The sequence below is a fragment of the Phalangium opilio genome, unplaced genomic scaffold (assembly GCF_054372755.1).
Source record: "Phalangium opilio isolate 3A_F unplaced genomic scaffold, DU_Popi_V2 ptg000098l_1, whole genome shotgun sequence".
In the NCBI taxonomy this organism is placed as follows: Eukaryota; Metazoa; Arthropoda; class Arachnida; order Opiliones; family Phalangiidae; genus Phalangium; species Phalangium opilio.
In genome coordinates this window covers 255,001-276,358 of record NW_028324201.1, presented here as the reverse complement: position 1 = coordinate 276,358, position 21,358 = coordinate 255,001, and the positions used below count along the sequence as shown (strand labels likewise).

The following is a 21,358-nucleotide window of genomic DNA, read 5'->3' as shown; positions in this document are numbered from 1 at the left end:
TATGGGGTAGTTTTATAATCAGATATTATTCTAACTTTATCCACTACGACCTGATATGTTTTGGTCTGGTGGATCGTGATCAGAGTGTGATCTTGTAGACGTCTGATTTGAGGGCCCATGGGGACTTGAACCGAGTTCATTAGAGGTTCACCTTCATTGTTTACTCCCAGTAGTTTCTTCATTGTTTCGAAATTTATGAAATTTTCTGTAGAGGCGTTTAAATAAAATCCTTTAACTTTAATAATGTTAGTTTTAGTCCCGGTTTTAGGGTCTAGAATGTCCATAGAATAGTTCTTTGGTCCAGCACTCCCCCATTCACAAATATAGGCATCTGGTCCATAAGATTCTAATTCAATTTTGAGCTCCCCCAAATAATCACCTGTGGGTAGCAAATGAGCGCCGTCTGGCGAAAGGTACACTAAACTGTCAGTGTCATAATAAAAACGAAGGTCACCGACCTTTTCAAGATGTTTTAGTAAATGTAATCGGGCCATAGCTGTTGTGTAACAAGCGATAACTACGTTTGTGTGTTTGTGCACAATCTCTATAATGTGTTCGTACTTTAATAGTACTGTGTTTTCGTTGATTGTTAGTAAACTCTTAACCTCCAAGTCTGGATTTAGTATTAATCCGTATAATTTATTGGCATCTTTGATTAATTCGGTAGAGGTGTGTCTGGTTTTTTTGCCAAATTTACCCCAAAAAGAGTTGAGCATAAGTTTGCTAAGGCATCTGAGACCTTCATTTTTCTCTACTTTAGTGATATCCAGTTCCACAGCCTCTTCGTCTTTGAAACTTTTAACCTAGTTCTCTCTATCTTCTTGAGTCTGGCAATCTGCAGGGAAGCCACTGGCTTGGGTTTTATACTCTAAAAAGGTATTAACATAATCTTTAAACAGTCCTCCCTGTTTTGTTCTGGGATCGTATTGCGTCACTTTGTATGACCAAGCCTCGTACATTCGTGTGATTGTGTAACCATTCTCTACTGCATGGCGTAACTCGTCGACCACCCATGTGCCACGCAATTCTCTTTGTTCAGGAATATGTTCGCAATCACCTTAAAACTGGGTTTTACAACAGGTGTAGCATAACGGAAACGTTAATTTTCCATTAATACGAGCGGGCAAAACCCGATGAATTAGGTTTTGTACGGGCAAGACGTCACATTTAAGAAGTTCATCAAATGAAAATATGTCGGGAAAGTTATCTAATATGATTTCAGGATGTCCTATAGGTATCTTGGAGGTTTTGTTAATGAACGGGTATAAACTTGTGAAATCCACGTAATGAATACGCTCCGATCCTGTTGTTTTATGGTATAGTTTTGTGGCGCAACATCTTCCTCCGAAGAATGCATCACGGGGGTCTAATCTTTTTACGATTTTAGGCTTTATATCATTACACTTTAAAAACTCTATTATTTCGGGTTTATTTGCTTTTTCCTTCTGTCATTCACACTCCCATTTGACATTTACTTTATAGTCGAGTGATTCTAGCTTGGTCAACACGTTCATGCTTCTAAAATATCTCGAATTCAAAGTCTGTGCAGGGTCTCCGTGCAAAGCCTTGTTTCTGTTTAAGGGAAAGTGTATTTTACACCCATGATAAAAACACCCCCAGTACTCAAATATTTCCTTGTTGATTTCGCAAAATCCGTCTACTTTGAGTTTTTGTATTCTGGTTTCTTTACCTCTAAAGGATGATTGGATAGATATATTTCTTTTGTGGGCGGTCCACTCTAACCATTCTATAGCCCCTATCGACTGATTTTCGCTAAGTCTATAATAATTAGCCGGTATGATGCCTATAGTATCAGGTTTAAGATAATTCCTGCGAAATACGTAAGAGCAAACGCCAGGAAGAGTAATTGCGCCGCAATTAAATAGATCTACACCCGTTACTTTAAAGAGTAATGTACGAAACGTTAAACAACCTAGGAATAGTAAAACCGTGTCGTTCTCACAATAATAATTGAGTTCCTTCACGAAGTCGAAACCTTTACCTTTACTATCTTCGGAGCTATGCCATTTTAAGAAGACATCTAAATTTTTCCTTGTAAAATATTGACAGCCATAAGCTTCGATAGGGGGGAGATTAGTTTCTATAACATAGTTGGTTTCATTTTGTCTATTAATTTCAAAATTATGTTCTATTACGTTGAATAAAAAATGTGGAAAATACCCTTTAGCAGCGTCTGATATACCAAAAGTAGCGGGACACTTTGCTAAGGCTACAGGAATGAAATTATAAGAATCCAGAAATAACAAGTTAAACAATTTCATTTCTAAAATTCGAGTTCCGTTAATTTTCAAAGACGGAACGAATTTTTCATCCCTATTAATGATTTCTCGAATTAGTAGTTGATTATCATAATTACTGCCATAGTGAGACAGTATAATGACGTTCTTAACGGCATGCAATTGCATTAAGCAATCTAGAAATAGAGATATAGGATTCCCACCCGAGAAATGTTGTTTACGAGGTCCGAATTGCCCGCACATGGTGCAACTAAAGTCTAGGGATGTCTCGTCTATACAATTTTCGTAAACGGTTATACTGACTAACAGGATAGCCTGGTGTTCATAGGCTCCTAACTCTTCCTGACATACCTTCGTTTGTATACATTCTACGTCAAAGAAAATATACATAAGGTTAGGCTGATTAGGTCTAGGCTTTTTAACGGATGGCACTTTCAGAGGTTTGTCTGTGATAATTTGAATAAAACATAAGTGGTTGCTGGGCAAATATTTCTTGCAGACCTGGCAATATATCTCATCACACGTATGCATCTCAGTTCTTCGGGAAAAATCAATAATTTTTAAACATTCTCTACAGTGAAAAAGGCGCTCACATAGCGGCTTTTTACTGCTGGAAGATGCTAAGTGACTTTGATAGCAGTCATCGCCTAAGAATTTTCGTAAACAAAATCTACAAGCTTTCTGGGGGCCTTGGCAGATAGTGGGTCTCATGCAACTAAAACAAAAGTCATTACATTTATGGGACTGTATTCGCCAATAAGGGATAAGGCACTTTTCGCAGAATCGGTCGTGGTTAAAAAGTGGCCTTAATTTTGTAATAACGTTATAATGGTTATTTTCATTCAATAAAAAGAGGCGGGGCCTAGTATCATATGGATCGTTTTCACCTAAAATCAAAACAGGGACGCTATTTTCGAATTTGTAGACGAAAATCGAATACTGACTTAAATGAGTTTTGAACTTATCAAAAGATTCGGCAGTTCCACACTCACTAGCCCTTACTCCTGCCTTATAACATAGTTCTAAAGCAGCTTCTTTTTGCGCTTTATTTCCTGGTCTTGCCCTAGATATAGCTTCGTATTGAGTTTTTAGAGTCTTGTCTTCGGTTGTATCATTAGCATAATTTCTATGATTTATAGCCACACAAAGCGATCGGGCTAAACACAGGTTGTCAGAATTAACTATGCGTACAATACCACGTCTATCTTGACAGAATAGATTAAAAGGTTTAATACCTCGGGCCGTAGAGAGGGTCTTGCCCTCAGGCAATCGTACAATGCTAAAAATAATTTTAACAGGACCCAGGAAAAATGCTTCCATTTCGTCATCATAAAGCATAACACTAAGCTGGTCAAAAAGAATATTAGGGTCGACTTGATCTAATCGTCTAAAAGATAATTCTAGTTCGGACCTACAAATATTTGCCGCACTCTTTAAAGTAATTTGGACGTAATCTGTAGGCCTATACTTGCTAAGAACGCTTTTGGTTACGGTACATACACGGGCTACGGGATCTTCAGTAATTCTAAGAACTACCTCTCTACCATACATGTTAAAATGTTCGTAAAATCTCTCACTTTGACCTAGTATCTCGCAAGAAGGTACGCTGTCAATAGGTATGGGCTGGTCCGTTTCTCCTCCTCCCTATTGTACATCGATATCATCGTCAGAAAGCGCCTCTTCAGATCCGCTCTCCCTCTCTAAGGTATCGTTCAAAAGTATCTCCTTTATGGGGGGTCCTTGGTCCGTTCGGGCTAAAAACGTGGCTATCTCTTTGTCATATTGCGAGTTGTTGAAGTCGGCGATCTGGGCTTCCTCTTCCCGTATACCACGCTCAATTTCTTCTTGTCGTTTCGCTAGGCGATCTGAGTATTCATTTCTTAAGGGACTAGGAATTAGATTCCTTAGGTTTTCCAATTCTTCTATGGTGGTACAGTCCTCTGGTGTTCGAACAACTGTTTTCATATATTCGAGTAAGTCGAGGCAGGCTTGAATGACATTTAAGTCAGCCTGTACTACGAGTTGTGGTAGAGTCTGAGGTCCGTACATCGGATCTATTCGCAGATAGGCGCATAGGTAGAAATAAAACTCATATATTAAACGTAACGGCCAAGGTCTATTTATAGTCAGTTCGTTCAAAGTTGTACTAAGAGTTTCAGGATCCATGTTTATCTTTCGGTGTTTGAAGATCGACTGTGTATTTTAATCATTTCCTCAGCCGCTTTTATACTAAATTTCTTAATAGACACGCCCACATTCATTAATAATTTAACAATAGCCTGATTTATTGCTTATCAGTCACCAGATGCTTTCTCACAATGCATTTCTGACACACGCTTGTTAATAGTTTACCGATTTTATAACTAAAGAACGTTGGATTTGCTTTATGTCAAATAAATTGTCAACAAAAGAGCGGCCTATAAATAGAATTTTGTTATAAACACTGCAAATAAGCGACAATTTTATTGGGGCAATAAATAAAAAACATGGTGTGTAAAGCATTTCTGGAGATTCTCAAATGAGAAAATATCCTTTGTTATCTTCAAGTCTGTTAAATAATAACGTTCCGAATTTCTCTAACAGGTCATAAAAACCCTTGTACACTTTTCAAAAAAAAATGCTACCTTAACCTAACGAAATTTCTTAATAGACACGCCCACATTATTCAATCGTTCAACAATAGCCTGATTTATTGCTTGATCTTACCAGTTAACGGATGTTTTTCTCACTATGCATTTTAGGACACACGCCTGTTAATAGTTTTCCGATTTTATAATAAAAAAACGTTGGATTTGCTTTATGTCAAATAAATTGTCAAGAAAAGAGTGGTCTATAAATAGATTTTTGGTATAAACACCGCAAATAAGGGACAATACTTTATTAGGGTAATAAATAAAAAACATGGTGTGTAAAAAGTTTCTAGTGATTCTATATTGTGAAAGTATCCTTTGTTATCTTCAAGTCTGTTAAATAATAACGTTCCGAATTTTTCTAACAGGTCATAAAAACCCTTGTACACTTTTCTAACCTATGACAAGATAGTTTCTCACGGTCATGAGTCACACTATGATTGTGTAGGAGAGAAGCCAGCCTACACAATTAAAAAAGCAATGAATCACAAAATAAATTCCGTTCATAACAATGCAATAGCACGGGTCAACCACCTCCTAAAGCCCTTGCCTGAACGTGTTTACGGAACAGGCAATAAAATATTTTTAATCAACCAGGTAGCAACTAGGCATTTAAATATAACATATTTAATTCCTTAAGAGGCTAAATTTCGAAAGTTTTATAGTAGAGACAGCGCCAATTGAGCTAGTATTCGTTATGAAAAGGTTTATCAAAGGAATGAAATTCTCAAAACAAGTCCAAACATTAAACGTCTTTCGCAGGAATAGAACAAAAGACCTTTCTCCACCGATGTGTATACAAAACTGGCATAACAAAAGGCGTATAACTCCGAAATGCTATTGATTGGGTTAATTTGTGATTAATGATAATTTTCGCTACTGGCTAGTGTAGTGATAGACTGTAGTACCTTTAAAAGGGACACAATTGATTGTGAAAGGTTTGTAAATAAAGAAAGCTAAACCCAGAGCAATTTGATCCTATATGGACAAATAATTCCAGTATTCCAAAATAAAATTATGGTTTTGTCTGAAAAAGGTCACTGTCCGTCTAACGAGGGATTAAGACTTTGAACACTTAATTTTAAAAGTGTTAACGCATTCGTATCATGGGGACGATAGAGTCAAGGGATTTCTCTTATCATTCATTAATAAAAACGGAACACAACAACGTTTCGTCTTCTAACGTTTATTTGTAAACCCTAATTAAATAAACCTGTTAATCCCACTAAAAAGATTAAAGACTTTGTGAGAAACAAAAGGATTTGAGCATGATTTTTCTGCAAAATCAATCTTAATCTCGTCAAAGTTCTGTATAGGCGCAAATATCTGGCAAGGACCGTTTTACTCAACCCAACTTGTTAACAATGTTGAACCCCTCAACCAGTATTTAAGATCGGCTTAAGAGGCTTCATCGAGCGGGAAAATCACAATATATTGTATGGTTTGCGATAAAAAAGGTTAAAAAATGTACTGTTTTTTAACAAATTTTTTGATTAATCCTAGATTGATACAGCGTTTACTTGTAAGCACTGAAAGTTTTTGATTTAGCTGTCAGATTGAAGGTAAAATGGGGTATTTAGGATTGCTTTGTTACATTATTTGCTACGTTAAAGATGATCAAAGAGCGTTATTTCCTTTAAAAAAAGAACGAAATTAGTCTCCTAGCCTATAGTTCTGGAAAAATACTCATATATTATCATGATTTCAGTTAGCGCACCAAAAATATCCTAAACATGTAGAGACTTGTCAGGATAATGCCTTCAAGGCAAACACCTAGAATCAAATGTTTCGTGGTAGGAAGAGTCACCAACTAACAAAGCAATAAATCACAAAATAAATTCCATTCATAACATTACAAATGGTTCGGCCATGCCCCTAAACCCATTAAGACACGTCGGGAAGTGTTTAAGTAAAAATAAGAACGGATGGGGATAAATCCTTTTGTTATGGATCAAGTTCGACCTCTTCCCCCTAACCCTCATAAAACCAAGTGGGTGGTTAAATTAAAGAAAGGACAATAAACTCCAATGAAACTAAAAAAAATCTATGAGCATCAGACAACAATTCTAGAGGGCCGGTAGGCCCTTCTAGATAAGATCCCACACCCTCCCGTAATGTTAAATGAAAATTCACAGATTTTCGCCGATTTTCCCATAGGAATAACATGGGGTTTTTGGTGCTCCTGTACATCGAATCATTTAAAAACTAAAGCGAAGTTACGTTTCGGAATACTTTCAAATTAACAAGTAACTATTCAAGGTGTGCCTTTTTCAAGTTTCATCAAAATTAATTAAGTCTAAGTATGTTAATTTAATTAAAAATGTAAGTACCTCAAAAGATTATTCTACAGCAGACGACGCTAATTGTTCATTACTCTACAGTAGACGACGCTAATTTGCCATTTCACCGCCTTGAAACTTTAACTTGATATTTTTCAATAAATATAACACTATATTTATTAAAAATTTCTCTGGCGGGTCTATTTTTCGTTTAATTATGTGTCTCGGTTGAAATTCTATACTTAAGATACCTTTTTAATTTATATTTTAGATGTTAGTTTCGACCAAGGTTTAAGTTGCCTTACTTAGGCCATGGATTTATAATAGAAGCTTACGCTTCATGGATATTTCACTGTAGCCTTCAGTAAGGCATAAGGATAGATGGATCAGTGTTGGAAATAAGGATTTTTTTAAAACTGGACCTGTGGCCTAGGTATTTTATTTAAAATAACTGGCCACGGTGCCACTCACTGTAAACGTACAAGGGCAGTGAACGCAATGTCATGGATAATTGTAATCGTAGAGTGGACTGTAAAAGATACGGATTTGATAGTTTAAAAATCGTGGCAGGATGTTGGTTTTGAAGTTGACTATTAAGCTCTGGTTCTAAAACGAATTGTGAGCCGTATCTTATAATAATTAGTAGAAGTGTAGAACCATTTTTAACCTCGTCCTAGAAGTGAAAAATTTCGCATTTCAGGCAAAAAATTATTTTATAATAGATTAATACAAATGCAGACTGAAGGAACAGATATTATATAAAAAAGGACTTGGTTTGCCCAAGCCTGAAAAACAAAACGATAAGAGTTTTTTCCAGTTGACTGAAGCGCGGATATTTTATTTTTCTATATAATTTTAAAGACAATCCGTATTTTACTACTCTTTAGAATTTAATTCAATCTCCTGATTTTACTGCTAATGGATTTATTTCCTATAAATTAATTGAAATAAAAAATTGCTTATCTCAGATTTTTCAACAATTCCATTTTCGTAAAATTTTATCATGAAAAATCTGAGATAAGTAATTTTTTATTTCAATTAATTTATAGGAAATAAATCCATTAGCAGTAAAATCAGGAGATTGAATTAAATTCTAAAGAGTAGTAAAATACGGATTGTCTTTAAAATTATATAGAAAAATAAAATATCCGCGCTTCAGTCAACTGGAAAAAACTCTTATCGTTTTGTTTTTCAGGCTTGGGCAAACCAAGTCCTTTTTTATATAATCGAGGGAAGCACCACCCTAAAGTCTGAACATCTCAAGAATAAGCGACCCTAACCACTAATAACAGTGTTATATTAAATTTAGTCAAGGCAGGCGTCAAATTTTGTAACTACTAGTGTAAAAACCAGTATTTTTCATGATATTCAAATGTATTATTAAGGAACATTTTAATGACGCACCTGAATGTTTAAATTTAACCATTTTGTAAGATTTCTCTCTTTTGTTAGTTCATTTGTACGTTTCTGTTTGTAATATTCCCCGTTTGTATATACTCTGATATTGTATCTAGACTCTTGTGCCCTGGAGGGGGGTTGTACCCAAGCCCTGGCGGCTTCACGACCCTATCCCTAGAGCCTTATTAAAAAAATAAATAAATAAATTGCAACGATAAGAGTAAAGCTAGTTTTGAGGTATAGAAAACTAAATTCCTTAAGTCTGTAACACCATCTAGTTATGTATTGAAATTAATGATTCTGAAATAAATGAAAATATGCTTTTCATCGAATCATTTTGATAAATATTGCGAAAATCATCGCAACGTTTTTAGTCATGTGAACTGTTTTTCAAATGACTCATTTCGTCATTTTAAGGCAACTAAAGAAAAAAAGTGAGTTGGATTAACTGAAGTCAGTACTTTTTCAAATTTTGTATGCAATTCTTTGGGGAATTTAGGAAACCCAAATAATCATTTTTATAGAAAAATGTTGGGTACAATATTTCCATCTATAGCTAGAAATCCACGGTTCATGCACTGACATTAGCTAAAATGACACTCTGTGTTGTACTTTGAACTTTTCGCTGGTGCTATATTCTGTTTTAGTATATAGGGACGTATGTCTTTTCTAAAGGTGTTAGTTAAAATCTGTGTTTTTCCCTAGAACAGTGTAAATAGCAGTGAAATTCTAGTGTGAAACTATGTAAATGATTCGGCATTGTAAACATATACTTTGGTCTCGTGCTCGAATTGATTGACGTTTCCCTAGAAATACTTAATTAGCTTAGTCTTTGTTATAGTAAAAGATTGCTATACTATTTTCTGCGAAGAGGGGGCGGGGCCAATAGGTGATAAATTTTTATTTAAATAGAAAATAATTGCTGAAATTTTGCTAAATCAAAAGTGTTTTTGGTGAAACATAGAGTAATTTTGATAAATGCTGTGCAAATTTATCGACACGTTTTTAACAATATGAAATGTTTTTTAAAAGACGCTTTTAGTCTCGGTTAAATGTATGCTAAACAACTGATTTCGTTTCGGTGGTCTATTCGTTTTTACATGTATTCCTATGGGATTTTAGGAATTTCAAATGATCAATTTCGGTTCGAAAAAATGTAACGTTGTTGATCAAAAACGTTTCGGTTGTTTTTTACTTCTAACACGAAATGCGTTGTGAATGATGTTTCTTTCATTACCGTTTTACATTTTCCACAAATTTTTGATTACGCTGCCGATAATTTTGATAAATATAGTATAGTCAATGCTTCGGTCTAGTGATATATTGCGTTTCTGCTAACGCTACAAAAACATCTTAGACTTGTCCTAATAATGCCTTCGGGGCAAACACCTAGAATCAAATGTTTGGTAGTAGAGTGAGTCACCAATTAAAGCAATAAATCCGAAAATAAATTCCATTGTTAACAATACAACTGGTTCAACCACGCCCGTTTTAAGGTAATAAACCACCTGATGGGTGGTCCAATTAAAGAATTGACCAAATAAATTCCTTTGTTCAATTTACGCCCCTTTTTATGGCCATAGACCCGTCTGAACGATGTTACGTATAAATAAAATGCCGATGGATTCATGGAATGTCTTAGCACGTTTGTGTGAGTCATAAATCACTCTAAATACAGATCCATTGTTAACAATACAACTGGCTCGACCAAGCCCCCTTTTAAGGTCCTAAACTACCTGGTTGGAGGTCCACTTAAAGAAAAATAAATTCCATTGATAAGAATACAAGGAATCAAATGGCCCTGCCCCCCCCCCCCTATCTCAAAAAATCTAGACACGTCTGAAAGTGTTTACGTATAAATAAAAACAGATGGGGATAAATTCTTTTGTTATGTACCAAATTTGACCTCCTCCTCCCCCTTAATGTCATATAACCTATATTTGGAGGTCGGCCCTGAAAGGGGATTTTGTAAACTATAGAGAGTCATTTCAATTCCGAACTCTGGAGAGAAAGGTCATTGACAAGGCTAGTAAGAAATCACGTGTTTCCTCCGATGAACCTTACGTAATATGTAATTCTTTTTTCGTAAAAATATCACTTAAAATGTGTGCTAAATAGAAAATATATGAAACAGTCAAGCTATATTCGTGTATACTTTTGTTAGGATCACCATTTTATGATGTTTTATAATAATATTTGTTCATTTTAACTAATTACCAGCTACCAAACTGTGTAAAAACTGCCGTAATACAACGTTTATGATATTAAAATGTACTCTTGTTCTAACCATGTAACTCGCTTAATAACCAATACACAAAAGATGAGTACACCTAGAACCGCGTCGTAGCTTAATTTGTAAATGTATTTTGCAACGTAGACCTTATCTCAATTAAAACTGGTTCTTTAGTATAAGAGAAACATAAACATACATGAAGAGACCTTACAATCGTACAAAGAACAACATTACGGGAAGGGTGTGTGTAGAAAGGGCCTACTGAACCTATATAATTACCAATAAATCATCCCCTAAATGTATACAATATCCTAAAGATACACCAAAATAATAACAATATGGACACTGAATGCCTTCAACACCAATAAATTACGTGACGTCATACCAATACACGATAAAAAAACCCTACAAATTCAAATTTCCCGCCAACAACATCACGTGATACGTGACGTCAACCCCCTCCAACCATATTTCCTCCCTCTGACACGGTACCATCTAGAGCGAGAGGCAAGAGATAGATAGAAAAAGGGGGGAAGAAACGAACCCCCCTCTCCCCACCAGACGATTTTATACGCCAGTGAAACTGGCGTATACGGTCGTCTATACTCTCTCACGTCCGGGTCAATTAAATAATAAAATTTAGTTTTTACGTTGTTTATAGAAATTCTACCAATTTAACCTTCGTTCAGGGGGCTCGGTGGCACAATGGTAGCGCGTCTGACTCCAGATCAGAAGGTTGCGTGTTCGAATCACGTCCGGGTCAATTAGATAATAAAATTTAGTTTTTACGTTGTTTATAGAAATTCTACCAATTTAACTTTCGTTCAGGGGGCTCGGTGGCGCAATGGTAGCGAGTCTGACTCCAGATCAGAAGGCTGCGTGTTCGAATCACGTCCGGGTCATAGAAATAATAAAAATTAGGTTTTAAATTGTTTATAAAATTCTACCAATTAAACATTCGTTCAGGGGGCTCGGTGGCGCAATGGTAGCGCGTCTGACTCCAGATCAGGAGGCTGCGTGTTCGAATCACGTCCTGGTCAATTAAATAATAAAATTTAGTTTTTACGTTGTTTATAGAAACTCTACCAATTTAACTTGCGTTCAGGGGGCTCGATGGCGCAATGGTAGCGCGTCTGACTCCAGATCAGAAGGCTGCGTGTTCGAATCACGACCGGGTCAAAGAAATAATGAAACTTAGTTTTTAAGTTGTTTATAGAATTCTACCAATTAAACCTTCGTAAAGGGGGCTCGGTGGCACAATGGTAGCGCGTCTGACTCCAGATCAGGAGGCTGCGTGTTCGAATTACGTCCGGGTCAATTAAATAATAAAATTTAGTTTTTACGTTGTTTATAGAAATTCTACCAATTTAACTTGCGTTCAGGGGGCTCAGTGGCGCAATGGTAGCGCGTCTGACTCCAGATCAGGAGGCTGCGTTTTCGAATCACGTCCGGGTCAAAGAAATAATAAAATTTAGTTTTTACGTTGTTTATAGAAATTCTACCAATTTAACCTTCGTTCAGGGGGCTCGGTGGCGCAATGGTAGCGCGTCTGACTCCAGATCAGAAGGTTGCGTGTTCGAATCACGTCCGGGTCAATTAGATAATAAAATTTAGTTTTTACGTTGTTTATAGAAATTCTACCAATTTAACTTTCGTTCAGGGGGCTCGGTGGCGCAATGGTAGCTAGTCTGACTCCAGATCAGAAGGCTGCGTGTTCGAATCACGTCCGGGTCATAGAAATAATAAAAATTAGGTTTTAAATTGTTTATAAAATTCTACCAATTAAACATTCGTTCAGGGGGCTCGGTGGCGCAATGGTAGCGCGTCTGACTCCAGATCAGGAGGCTGCGTGTTCGAATCACGTCCTGGTCAATTAAATAATAAAATTTAGTTTTTACGTTGTTTATAGAAACTCTACCAATTTAACTTGCGTTCAGGGGGCTCGGTGGCGCAATGGTAGCGCGTCTGACTCCAGATCAGAAGGCTGCGTTTTCGAATCACGTCCGGGTCAATTAAATAATAAAATTTAGTTTTTACGTTATTTATAGAAATTCTACCAATTTAACCTTCGTTCAGGGGGCTCGGTGGCACAATGGTAGCGCGTCTGACTCCAGATCAGGAGGCTGCGTGTTCGAATTACGCCCGGGTGAATTAAATAATAAAATTTAGTTTTTACGTTGTTTATAGAAATTCTACCAATTTAACTTGCGTTCAGGGGGCTCAGTGGCGCAATGGTAGCGCGTCTGACTCCAGATCAGAAGGCTGCGTGTTCGAATCACGTCCGGGTCAAACAAATAATAAAATTTAGTTTTTACGTTGTTTATAGATATTCTACCAATTTAACTTTCGTTCAGGGGGCTCGGTGGCGCAATGGTAGCGCGTCTGACTCCAGAACAGAAGGCTGCGTGTTCGAATCACGTCCGGGTCATAGTTATAATAAAAATTAGGTTTTAAATTGTTTATAAAATTCTAACAATTAAACCTTCGTAAAGGGAGCGGTGGAGCATTGGTAGCGCGTCTGACTCCAGATCAGGAGGCTGCGTGTTCGAATCACGTCCGGGTCATAGAAATAATAAAAATTAGGTTTTAAATTGTTTATAAAATTCTACCAATTAAACATTCGTTCAGGGGGCTCGGTGGCGCAATGGTAGCGCGTCTGACTCCAGATCAGGAGGCTGCGTGTTCGAATCACGTCCTGGTCATAGAAATAATAAAAATTAGGTTTTAAATTGTTTATAAAATACTACCAATAAAACCTTCGTAAAGGGAGCGGTGGAGCAATGGTAGCGCGTCTGACTCCAGATCAGAAGGCTGCGTGTTCGAATCACGTCCGGGTCAAAGAAATAATTAAAATCAGTATTTATGTGGTTTTTAGAATTCTACCAATTAAACCTTCGTTCAGGGGGCTCGGTGGCGCAATGGTAGCACGTCTGACTCCAGATCAGGAGGCTGCGTTTTCGAATCACGTCCGGGTCAAAGAAATAATAAAAATCAGTATTTAAGTGGTTTTTAGAATTCTACCAATTAAACCTTCGTTCAGGGGGCTCGGTGGCGTAATGGTAGCGCGTCTGACTCCAGATCAGGAGGCTGCGTTTTCGAATCACGTCCGGGTCAAACAAATAATAAAATTTAGTTTTTACGTTGTTTATAGAAATTTTACCAATTTAACCTTCGTTCAGGGGGCTCGGTGGCACAATGGTAGCGCGTCTGATTCCAGATCAGAAGGCTGCGTGTTCGAATCACGTCCGGGTCAACCAAATAATAAAATTTAGTTTTTACGTTGTTTATAGAAATTCTACCAATTTAACCTTCGTTCAGGGGGCTCGGTGGCACAATGGTAGCGCGTCTGACTCCAGATCAGGAGGCTGCGTGTTCGAATTACGTCCGGGTCAATTAAATAATAAAATTTAGTTTTTACGTTGTTTATAGAAATTCTACCAATTTAACTTGCGTTCAGGGGGCTCAGTGGCGCAATGGTAGCGCGTCTGACTCCAGATCAGAAGGCTGCGTGTTCGAATCACGTCCGGGTCATAGAAATAATAAAAATTAGGTTTTAAATTGTTTATAAAATTCTACCAATTAAACCTTCGTAAAGGGATCGGTGGCGCAATGGTAGCGCTTCTGACTCCAGATCAGGAGGCTGCGTTTTCGAATCACGTCCGGGTCAAAGAAATAATAAAATTTAGTTTTTACGTTGTTTATAGAATTTCTACCAGTTTAACCTTCGTTCAGGGGGCTCGGTGGCACAATGGTAGCGCGTCTGACTCCAGATCAGGAGGCTGCGTGTTCGAATCACGTCCGGGTCAATTAAATAATAAAATTTAGTTTTTACGTTGTTTATAGAAATTCTACCAATTTAACTTGCGTTCAGGGGGCTCGGTGGCGCGATGGTAGCACGTCTGACTCCAGATCAGAAGGCTGCGTGTTCGAATCACGTCCGGGTCAAAGAAATAATAAAAATTAGGTTTTAAGTTGTTTATAAAATTCTACCAATTAAACCTTCGTAAAGGGATCGGTGGAGCAATGGTAGCGCGTCTGACTCCAGATCAGAAGGCTGCGTGTTCGAATCACGTCCGGGTCATAGAAATAATAAAAAGCAATTTTTAATAGTTTTTAGAATTCTACCAATTAAACCTTCGTAAAGGGGGCTCGGTGGCGCAATGGTAGCGCGTCTGACTCCAGAACAGAAGGCTGCGTGTTCGAATCACGTCCGGGTCATAGAAATAATAAAAATTAGGTTTTAAATTGTTTATAAAATTCTACCAATTAAACCTTCGTAAAGGGATCGGTGGCGCAATGGTAGAACGTCTGACTCCAGATCAGGAGGCTGCGTGTTCGAATCACGTCCGGGTCAAACAAATAATAAAATTTAGTTTTTACGTTTTTTATAGAAATTTTACCAATTTAACCTTCGTTCAGGGGTCTCGGTGGCGCAATGGTAGCGCGTCTAACTCCAGATCAGAAGGCTGCGTGTTCCAATCACGTCCGGGTCAAAGAAATAATAAAACTTAGTTTTTAAGTTGTTTATAGAATTCTACCAATTAAACTTCGTAAAGGGGGCTCGGTGGCGCAATGGTAGCGCGTCTGACTCCATATCAGAAGGCTGCGTGTTGGAATCACGTCCGGGTCAAAGAATTAATAAAAATCAGTTTTTAAGTTGTTTTTAGAATTCTACCAATTAAACCTTCGTTCAAGGGGCTCGGTGGCGCAATGGTAGCGCGTCTGACTCCATATCAGAAGGCTGCGTGTTGGAATCACGTCCGGGACAAAGAATTATTAAAAATCAGTTTTTAATAGTTTTTAGAATTCTACCAATTAAACCTTCGTAAAGGGGGCTCGGTGGCGCAATGGTAGCGCGTCTGACTCCAGATCAGAAGGCTGCGTGTTCGAATCACGTCCGGGTCAAACAGATAATAAAATTTAGTTTTTACGTTGTTTATGGAAATTCTACCAATTTAACCTTCGTTCAGGGGGCTCTGTGGCGCAATGGTAGCGCGTCTGATCCAGATCAAAAGGCTGCGTGTTCGAATCACGTCCGGGACAAAGAAATAAGAAAACTTAGTTTTTAAGTTGTTTATAGAATTCTACCAATTAAACTTCGTAAAGGGGGCTCGGTGGCGCAATGGTAGCGCGTCTGACTCCAGATCAGGAGGCTGCGTGTTGGAATCACGTACGGGACAAAGAATTAATAAAAATCAGTTTTTAATAGTTTTTATAATTCTACCAATTAAACCTTCGTAAAGGGATCGGTGGAGCCATGGTATCGCGTCTGACTCCAGATCAGAAGGCTGCGTGTTCGAATCACGTCCGGGTCAAAGAAATAATAAAAATCAGATTTTAAGTTGTTTTAGTGCTCTACCAATTAAACTTTCGTTCAGGGGGCTCGGTGGCGCAATGGTAGCGCGTCTGACTCCAGATCAGGAGGCTGCGTGTTCGAATCATGTCCGGGTCAAACAAAAAATAAAATTTAGTTTTTACGTTTTTTATAGAAATTCTACCAATTTAACCTTCGTTCAGGGGGCTCGGTGGCGCAATGGTAGCGCGTCTGACTCCAGATCAGAAGGCTGCGTGTTCGAATCACGTCCGGGTCAAACAGATAATAAAATTTAGTTTTTACGTTGTTTATGGAAATTCTACCAATTTAACCTTCGTTCAGGGGGCTCTGTGGCGCAATGGTAGCGCGTCTGATCCAGATCAAAAGGCTGCGTGTTCGAATCACGTCCGGGACAAAGAAATAAGAAAACTTAGTTTTTAAGTTGTTTATAGAATTCTACCAATTAAACTTCGTAAAGGGGGCTCGGTGGCGCAATGGTAGCGCGTCTGACTCCAGATCAGGAGGCTGCGTGTTGGAATCACGTACGGGACAAAGAATTAATAAAAATTAGTTTTTAATAGTTTTTATAATTCTACCAATTAAACCTTCGTAAAGGGATCGGTGGAGCCATGGTATCGCGTCTGACTCCAGATCAGAAGGCTGCGTGTTCGAATCACGTCCGGGTCAAAGAAATAATAAAAATCAGCTTTTAAGTTGTTTTAGTGCTCTACCAATTAAACTTTCGTTCAGGGGGCTCGGTGGCGCAATGGTAGCGCGTCTGACTCCAGATCAGGAGGCTGCGTGTTCGAATCATGTCCGGGTCAAACAAAAAATAAAATTTAGTTTTTACGTTTTTTATAGAAATTCTACCAATTTAACCTTCGTTCAGGGGGCTCGGTGGCGCAATGGTAGCGCGTCTGACTCCAGATCAGAAGGCTGCGTGTTCGAATCACGTCCGGGTCAAACAGATAATAAAATTTAGTTTTTACGTTGTTTATGGAAATTCTACCAATTTAACCTTCGTTCAGGGGGCTCTGTGGCGCAATGGTAGCGCGTCTGATCCAGATCAAAAGGCTGCGTGTTCGAATCACGTCCGGGACAAAGAAATAAGAAAACTTAGTTTTTAAGTTGTTTATAGAATTCTACCAATTAAACTTCGTAAAGGGGGCTCGGTGGCGCAATGGTAGCGCGTCTGACTCCAGATCAGGAGGCTGCGTGTTGGAATCACGTACGGGACAAAGAATTAATAAAAATCAGTTTTTAATAGTTTTTATAATTCTACCAATTAAACCTTCGTAAAGGGATCGGTGGAGCCATGGTATCGCGTCTGACTCCAGATCAGAAGGCTGCGTGTTCGAATCACGTCCGGGTCAAAGAAATAATAAAAATCAGCTTTTAAGTTGTTTTAGTGTTCTACCAATTAAACTTTCGTTCAGGGGGCTCGGTGGCGCAATGGTAGCGCGTCTGACTCCAGATCAGGAGGCTGCGTGTTCGAATCATGTCCGGGTCAAACAAAAAATAAAATTTAGTTTTTACGTTTTTTATAGAAATTCTACCAATTTAACCTTCGTTCAGGGGGCTCGGTGGCGCAATGGTAGCGCGTTTGACTCCAGATCAGAAAGCTGCGTGTTCGAATCACGTCCGGGTCAATTAAGTAATAAAATTTAGATTTTACGTTGTTTATAGAAATTCTACCAATTTAACTTTCGTTCAGGGGGCTCGGTGGCGCAATGGTAGCGCGTCTGACTCCATATCAGAAGGCTGCGTGTTGGAATCACGTCCGAGACAAAGAATTAATAAAAATCAGTTTTTAATAGTTTTTAGAATTCTACCAATTAAACCTTCGTAAAGGGGGCTCGGTGGCGCAATGGTAGCGCGTCTGACTCCAGAACAGAAGGCTGCGTGTTCGAATCACGTCCGGGTCATAGAAATAATAAAAATTAGGTTTTAAATTGTTTATAAAATTCTACCAATATATCCTTCGTAAAGGGATCGGTGGCGCAATGGTAGAGCGTCTGACTCCAGATCAGGAGGCTGCTTGTTCGAATCACGTCCGGGTCAAACAAATAATAAAAATTAGTTTTTACGTTGTTTATAGAAATTCTACCAATTTAACTTTCGTTCAGGGGGCTCGGTGGCGCAATGGTAGTGCGTCTGACTCCAGATCAGGAGGCTGCGTGTTCGAATCACGTCCGGGTCAATTAAATAATAAAATTTAGTTTTTACGTTGTTTATAGAAATTCTACCAATTAAACTTTCGTTCAGGGGGCTCGGTGACGCAATGGTAGCGCGTCTGACTCCAGATCAGGAGGTTGCGTGTTCGAATCACGTCCGGGTCAAACAAATAATAAAATTTAGTTTTTACGTTTTTTATAGAAATTCTACCAATTTAACCTTCGTTCAGGGGGCTCGGTGGCGCAATGGTAGCGCGTCTGACTCCAGATCAGAAAGCTGCGTGTTCGAATCACGTCCGGGTCAAAGAAATAATAAAACTTCGTTTTTAAGTTGTTTATAGAATTCTACCAATTAAACTTCTTAAAGGGGGCTCGGTGGCGCAATGGTAGCGCGTCTGACTCCATATCAGAAGGCTGCCTGTTGGAATCACGTCCGGGTCAAAGAATTAATAAAAATCAGTTTTTAAGTTGTTTTTAGAATTCTACCAATTAAACCTTCTTAAAGGGGGCTTGGTGGCGCAATGGTAGCGCATCTGACTTCAGATCAGAAGGCTGCGTGTTCGAATCACGTCCGGGTCAAAGAAATAATAAAAATCAGTTTTTAAGTTGTTTTTAGAATTCTACCAATTAAACCTTCGTTCAAAGGGCTCGGTGGCGCAATGGTAGCGCGTCTGACTCCAGATCAGGAGGCTGCGTGTTCGAATCACGTCCGGGTCATAGAAATAATAAAAATTAGGTTTTAAATTGTTTATAAAATTCTACCAATTAAACCTTCGTAAAGGGAGCGGTGGAGCAATGGTAGCGCGTCTGACTCCAGATCAGGAGGCTGCTTGTTCGAATCACGTCCGGGTCAAACAAATAATAAAAATTAGTTTTAACGTTGTTTATGGAAATTCTACCAATTTAACCTTCGTTCAGGGGGCTCGGTGGCGCAATGGTAGCGCGTTTGACTCCAGATCAGAAAGCTGCGTGTTCGAATCACGTCCGGGTCAATTAAGTAATAAAATTTAGATTTTACGTTGTTTATAGAAATTCTACCAATTTAACTTTCGTTCAGGGGGCTCGGTGGCGCAATGGTAGCGCGTCTGACTCCATATCAGAAGGCTGCGTGTTGGAATCACGTCCGAGACAAAGAATTAATAAAAATCAGTTTTTAATAGTTTTTAGAATTCTACCAATTAAACCTTCGTAAAGGGGGCTCGGTGGCGCAATGGTAGCGCGTCTGACTCCAGAACAGAAGGCTGCGTGTTCGAATCACGTCCGGGTCATAGAAATAATAAAAATTAGGTTTTAAATTGTTTATAAAATTCTACCAATATATCCTTCGTAAAGGGATCGGTGGCGCAATGGTAGAGCGTCTGACTCCAGATCAGGAGGCTGCTTGTTCGAATCACGTCCGGGTCAAACAAATAATAAAAATTAGTTTTTACGTTGTTTATGGAAATTCTACCAATTTAACCTTCGTTCAGAGGGCTCTGTGGCGCAATGGTAGCGCGTCTGATCCAGATCAGAAGGCTGCGTGTTCCAATCACGTCCGGGTCAAAGAAATAATAAAACTTAGTTTTTAAGTTGTTTATAGAATTCTACCAATTAAACTTCGTAAAGGGGGCTCGGTGGCGCAATGGTAGCGCGTCTGACTCCATATCAGAAGGCTGCGTGTTGGAATCACGTCCGAGACAAAGAAATAATAAAAATCAGTTTTTAATAGTTTTTAGAATTCTACCAATTAAACCTTCGTAAAGGGGGCTCGGTGGCGCAATGGTAGCGCGTCTGACTCCAGAACAGAAGGCTGCGTGTTCGAATCACGTCCGGGTCATAGAAATAATAAAAATTACGTTTTAAATTGTTTATAAAATTCTACCAATTAAACCTTCGTAAAGGGATCGGTGGCGCAATGGTAGCGCGTCTGACTCCAGATCAGGAGGCTACTTGTTCGAATCACGTCCGGGTCAAACAAATAATAAAAATTAGTTTTTACGTTGTTTATAGAAATTCTACCAATTTAACTTTCGTTCAGGGGGCTCGGTGGCGCAATGGTAGTGCGTCTGACTCCAGATCAGGAGGCTGCGTGTTCGAATCACGTCCGGGTCAATTAAATAATAAAATTTAGTTTTTACGTTGTTTATAGAAATTCTACCAATTAAACTTTCGTTCAGGGGGCTCGGTGACGCAATGGTAGCGCGTCTGACTCCAGATCAGGAGGTTGCGTGTTCGAATCACGTCCGGGTCAAACAAATAATAAAATTTAGTTTTTACGTTTTTTATAGAAATTCTACCAATTTAACCTTCGTTCAGGGGGCTCGGTGGCGCAATGGTAGCGCGTCTGACTCCAGATCAGAAAGCTGCGTGTTCGAATCACGTCCGGGTCAAAGAAATAATAAAACTTCGTTTTTAAGTTGTTTATAGAATTCTACCAATTAAACTTCTTAAAGGGGGCTCGGTGGCGCAATGGTAGCGCGTCTGACTCCATATCAGAAGGCTGCCTGTTGGAATCACGTCCGGGTCAAAGAATTAATAAAAATCAGTTTTTAAGTTGTTTTTAGAATTCTACCAATTAAACCTTCTTAAAGGGGGCTTGGTGGCGCAATGGTAGCGCATCTGACTTCAGATCAGAAGGCTGCGTGTTCGAATCACGTCCGGGTCAAAGAAATAATAAAAATCAGTTTTTAAGTTGTTTTTAGAATTCTACCAATTAAACCTTCGTTCAAAGGGCTCGGTGGCGCAATGGTAGCGCGTCTGACTCCAGATCAGGAGGCTGCGTGTTCGAATCACGTCCGGGTCATAGAAATAATAAAAATTAGGTTTTAAATTGTTTATAAAATTCTACCAATTAAACCTTCGTAAAGGGAGCGGTGGAGCAATGGTAGCGCGTCTGACTCCAGATCAGGAGGCTGCTTGTTCGAATCACGTCCGGGTCAAACAAATAATAAAAATTAGTTTTAACGTTGTTTATGGAAATTCTACCAATTTAACCTTCGTTCAGGGGGCTCGGTGGCGCAATGGTAGCGCGTCTGACTCCTGAACAGAAGGCTGCGTGTTCGAATCACGTCCGGGTCAATTAAATAATAAAAT

At 38.7% G+C, this 21,358-nt stretch overlaps 34 non-coding genes across 34 annotated transcripts; all 34 read left to right on the top strand.

The window, feature by feature from the left end:
- The first annotated feature begins 11,489 nt into the window (after positions 1-11,489).
- TRNAW-CCA (transfer RNA tryptophan (anticodon CCA)) lies at positions 11,490-11,561 on the top strand. Its single transcript has one exon. It is a non-coding gene; the product is annotated as a tRNA-Trp (tRNA).
- Positions 11,562-11,628: 67 nt separating this feature from the next.
- Positions 11,629-11,700, top strand: TRNAW-CCA (transfer RNA tryptophan (anticodon CCA)). The gene has a single exon. It is a non-coding gene; the product is annotated as a tRNA-Trp (tRNA).
- Positions 11,701-11,766: 66 nt separating this feature from the next.
- Positions 11,767-11,838, top strand: TRNAW-CCA (transfer RNA tryptophan (anticodon CCA)). Its single transcript has one exon. It is a non-coding gene; the product is annotated as a tRNA-Trp (tRNA).
- A 67-nt stretch (positions 11,839-11,905) lies between these two features.
- Positions 11,906-11,977, top strand: TRNAW-CCA (transfer RNA tryptophan (anticodon CCA)). Its single transcript has one exon. It is a non-coding gene; the product is annotated as a tRNA-Trp (tRNA).
- A 344-nt stretch (positions 11,978-12,321) lies between these two features.
- Positions 12,322-12,393, top strand: TRNAW-CCA (transfer RNA tryptophan (anticodon CCA)). Its single transcript has one exon. It is a non-coding gene; the product is annotated as a tRNA-Trp (tRNA).
- A 205-nt stretch (positions 12,394-12,598) lies between these two features.
- Positions 12,599-12,670, top strand: TRNAW-CCA (transfer RNA tryptophan (anticodon CCA)). Its single transcript has one exon. It is a non-coding gene; the product is annotated as a tRNA-Trp (tRNA).
- Positions 12,671-12,737: 67 nt separating this feature from the next.
- On the top strand, positions 12,738-12,809 carry TRNAW-CCA (transfer RNA tryptophan (anticodon CCA)). The gene has a single exon. It is a non-coding gene; the product is annotated as a tRNA-Trp (tRNA).
- Positions 12,810-13,015: 206 nt separating this feature from the next.
- TRNAW-CCA (transfer RNA tryptophan (anticodon CCA)) lies at positions 13,016-13,087 on the top strand. Its single transcript has one exon. It is a non-coding gene; the product is annotated as a tRNA-Trp (tRNA).
- A 67-nt stretch (positions 13,088-13,154) lies between these two features.
- On the top strand, positions 13,155-13,226 carry TRNAW-CCA (transfer RNA tryptophan (anticodon CCA)). The gene has a single exon. It is a non-coding gene; the product is annotated as a tRNA-Trp (tRNA).
- A 202-nt stretch (positions 13,227-13,428) lies between these two features.
- Positions 13,429-13,500, top strand: TRNAW-CCA (transfer RNA tryptophan (anticodon CCA)). The gene has a single exon. It is a non-coding gene; the product is annotated as a tRNA-Trp (tRNA).
- Positions 13,501-13,979: 479 nt separating this feature from the next.
- Positions 13,980-14,051, top strand: TRNAW-CCA (transfer RNA tryptophan (anticodon CCA)). The gene has a single exon. It is a non-coding gene; the product is annotated as a tRNA-Trp (tRNA).
- A 206-nt stretch (positions 14,052-14,257) lies between these two features.
- Positions 14,258-14,329, top strand: TRNAW-CCA (transfer RNA tryptophan (anticodon CCA)). Its single transcript has one exon. It is a non-coding gene; the product is annotated as a tRNA-Trp (tRNA).
- A 203-nt stretch (positions 14,330-14,532) lies between these two features.
- TRNAW-CCA (transfer RNA tryptophan (anticodon CCA)) lies at positions 14,533-14,604 on the top strand. The gene has a single exon. It is a non-coding gene; the product is annotated as a tRNA-Trp (tRNA).
- Positions 14,605-14,944: 340 nt separating this feature from the next.
- Positions 14,945-15,016, top strand: TRNAW-CCA (transfer RNA tryptophan (anticodon CCA)). The gene has a single exon. It is a non-coding gene; the product is annotated as a tRNA-Trp (tRNA).
- A 615-nt stretch (positions 15,017-15,631) lies between these two features.
- On the top strand, positions 15,632-15,703 carry TRNAW-CCA (transfer RNA tryptophan (anticodon CCA)). Its single transcript has one exon. It is a non-coding gene; the product is annotated as a tRNA-Trp (tRNA).
- Positions 15,704-16,178: 475 nt separating this feature from the next.
- TRNAW-CCA (transfer RNA tryptophan (anticodon CCA)) lies at positions 16,179-16,250 on the top strand. Its single transcript has one exon. It is a non-coding gene; the product is annotated as a tRNA-Trp (tRNA).
- Positions 16,251-16,317: 67 nt separating this feature from the next.
- On the top strand, positions 16,318-16,389 carry TRNAW-CCA (transfer RNA tryptophan (anticodon CCA)). The gene has a single exon. It is a non-coding gene; the product is annotated as a tRNA-Trp (tRNA).
- Positions 16,390-16,864: 475 nt separating this feature from the next.
- Positions 16,865-16,936, top strand: TRNAW-CCA (transfer RNA tryptophan (anticodon CCA)). Its single transcript has one exon. It is a non-coding gene; the product is annotated as a tRNA-Trp (tRNA).
- Positions 16,937-17,003: 67 nt separating this feature from the next.
- TRNAW-CCA (transfer RNA tryptophan (anticodon CCA)) lies at positions 17,004-17,075 on the top strand. The gene has a single exon. It is a non-coding gene; the product is annotated as a tRNA-Trp (tRNA).
- A 475-nt stretch (positions 17,076-17,550) lies between these two features.
- TRNAW-CCA (transfer RNA tryptophan (anticodon CCA)) lies at positions 17,551-17,622 on the top strand. The gene has a single exon. It is a non-coding gene; the product is annotated as a tRNA-Trp (tRNA).
- Positions 17,623-17,689: 67 nt separating this feature from the next.
- On the top strand, positions 17,690-17,761 carry TRNAW-CCA (transfer RNA tryptophan (anticodon CCA)). Its single transcript has one exon. It is a non-coding gene; the product is annotated as a tRNA-Trp (tRNA).
- Positions 17,762-17,965: 204 nt separating this feature from the next.
- On the top strand, positions 17,966-18,037 carry TRNAW-CCA (transfer RNA tryptophan (anticodon CCA)). Its single transcript has one exon. It is a non-coding gene; the product is annotated as a tRNA-Trp (tRNA).
- A 203-nt stretch (positions 18,038-18,240) lies between these two features.
- TRNAW-CCA (transfer RNA tryptophan (anticodon CCA)) lies at positions 18,241-18,312 on the top strand. The gene has a single exon. It is a non-coding gene; the product is annotated as a tRNA-Trp (tRNA).
- Positions 18,313-18,379: 67 nt separating this feature from the next.
- TRNAW-CCA (transfer RNA tryptophan (anticodon CCA)) lies at positions 18,380-18,451 on the top strand. The gene has a single exon. It is a non-coding gene; the product is annotated as a tRNA-Trp (tRNA).
- Positions 18,452-18,518: 67 nt separating this feature from the next.
- TRNAW-CCA (transfer RNA tryptophan (anticodon CCA)) lies at positions 18,519-18,590 on the top strand. Its single transcript has one exon. It is a non-coding gene; the product is annotated as a tRNA-Trp (tRNA).
- Positions 18,591-18,931: 341 nt separating this feature from the next.
- On the top strand, positions 18,932-19,003 carry TRNAW-CCA (transfer RNA tryptophan (anticodon CCA)). Its single transcript has one exon. It is a non-coding gene; the product is annotated as a tRNA-Trp (tRNA).
- Positions 19,004-19,206: 203 nt separating this feature from the next.
- TRNAW-CCA (transfer RNA tryptophan (anticodon CCA)) lies at positions 19,207-19,278 on the top strand. The gene has a single exon. It is a non-coding gene; the product is annotated as a tRNA-Trp (tRNA).
- A 204-nt stretch (positions 19,279-19,482) lies between these two features.
- Positions 19,483-19,554, top strand: TRNAW-CCA (transfer RNA tryptophan (anticodon CCA)). Its single transcript has one exon. It is a non-coding gene; the product is annotated as a tRNA-Trp (tRNA).
- A 476-nt stretch (positions 19,555-20,030) lies between these two features.
- TRNAW-CCA (transfer RNA tryptophan (anticodon CCA)) lies at positions 20,031-20,102 on the top strand. Its single transcript has one exon. It is a non-coding gene; the product is annotated as a tRNA-Trp (tRNA).
- Positions 20,103-20,305: 203 nt separating this feature from the next.
- On the top strand, positions 20,306-20,377 carry TRNAW-CCA (transfer RNA tryptophan (anticodon CCA)). The gene has a single exon. It is a non-coding gene; the product is annotated as a tRNA-Trp (tRNA).
- A 67-nt stretch (positions 20,378-20,444) lies between these two features.
- Positions 20,445-20,516, top strand: TRNAW-CCA (transfer RNA tryptophan (anticodon CCA)). The gene has a single exon. It is a non-coding gene; the product is annotated as a tRNA-Trp (tRNA).
- Positions 20,517-20,583: 67 nt separating this feature from the next.
- Positions 20,584-20,655, top strand: TRNAW-CCA (transfer RNA tryptophan (anticodon CCA)). The gene has a single exon. It is a non-coding gene; the product is annotated as a tRNA-Trp (tRNA).
- Positions 20,656-20,996: 341 nt separating this feature from the next.
- On the top strand, positions 20,997-21,068 carry TRNAW-CCA (transfer RNA tryptophan (anticodon CCA)). Its single transcript has one exon. It is a non-coding gene; the product is annotated as a tRNA-Trp (tRNA).
- A 203-nt stretch (positions 21,069-21,271) lies between these two features.
- Positions 21,272-21,343, top strand: TRNAR-CCU (transfer RNA arginine (anticodon CCU)). The gene has a single exon. It is a non-coding gene; the product is annotated as a tRNA-Arg (tRNA).
- Positions 21,344-21,358: the final 15 nt, after the last annotated feature.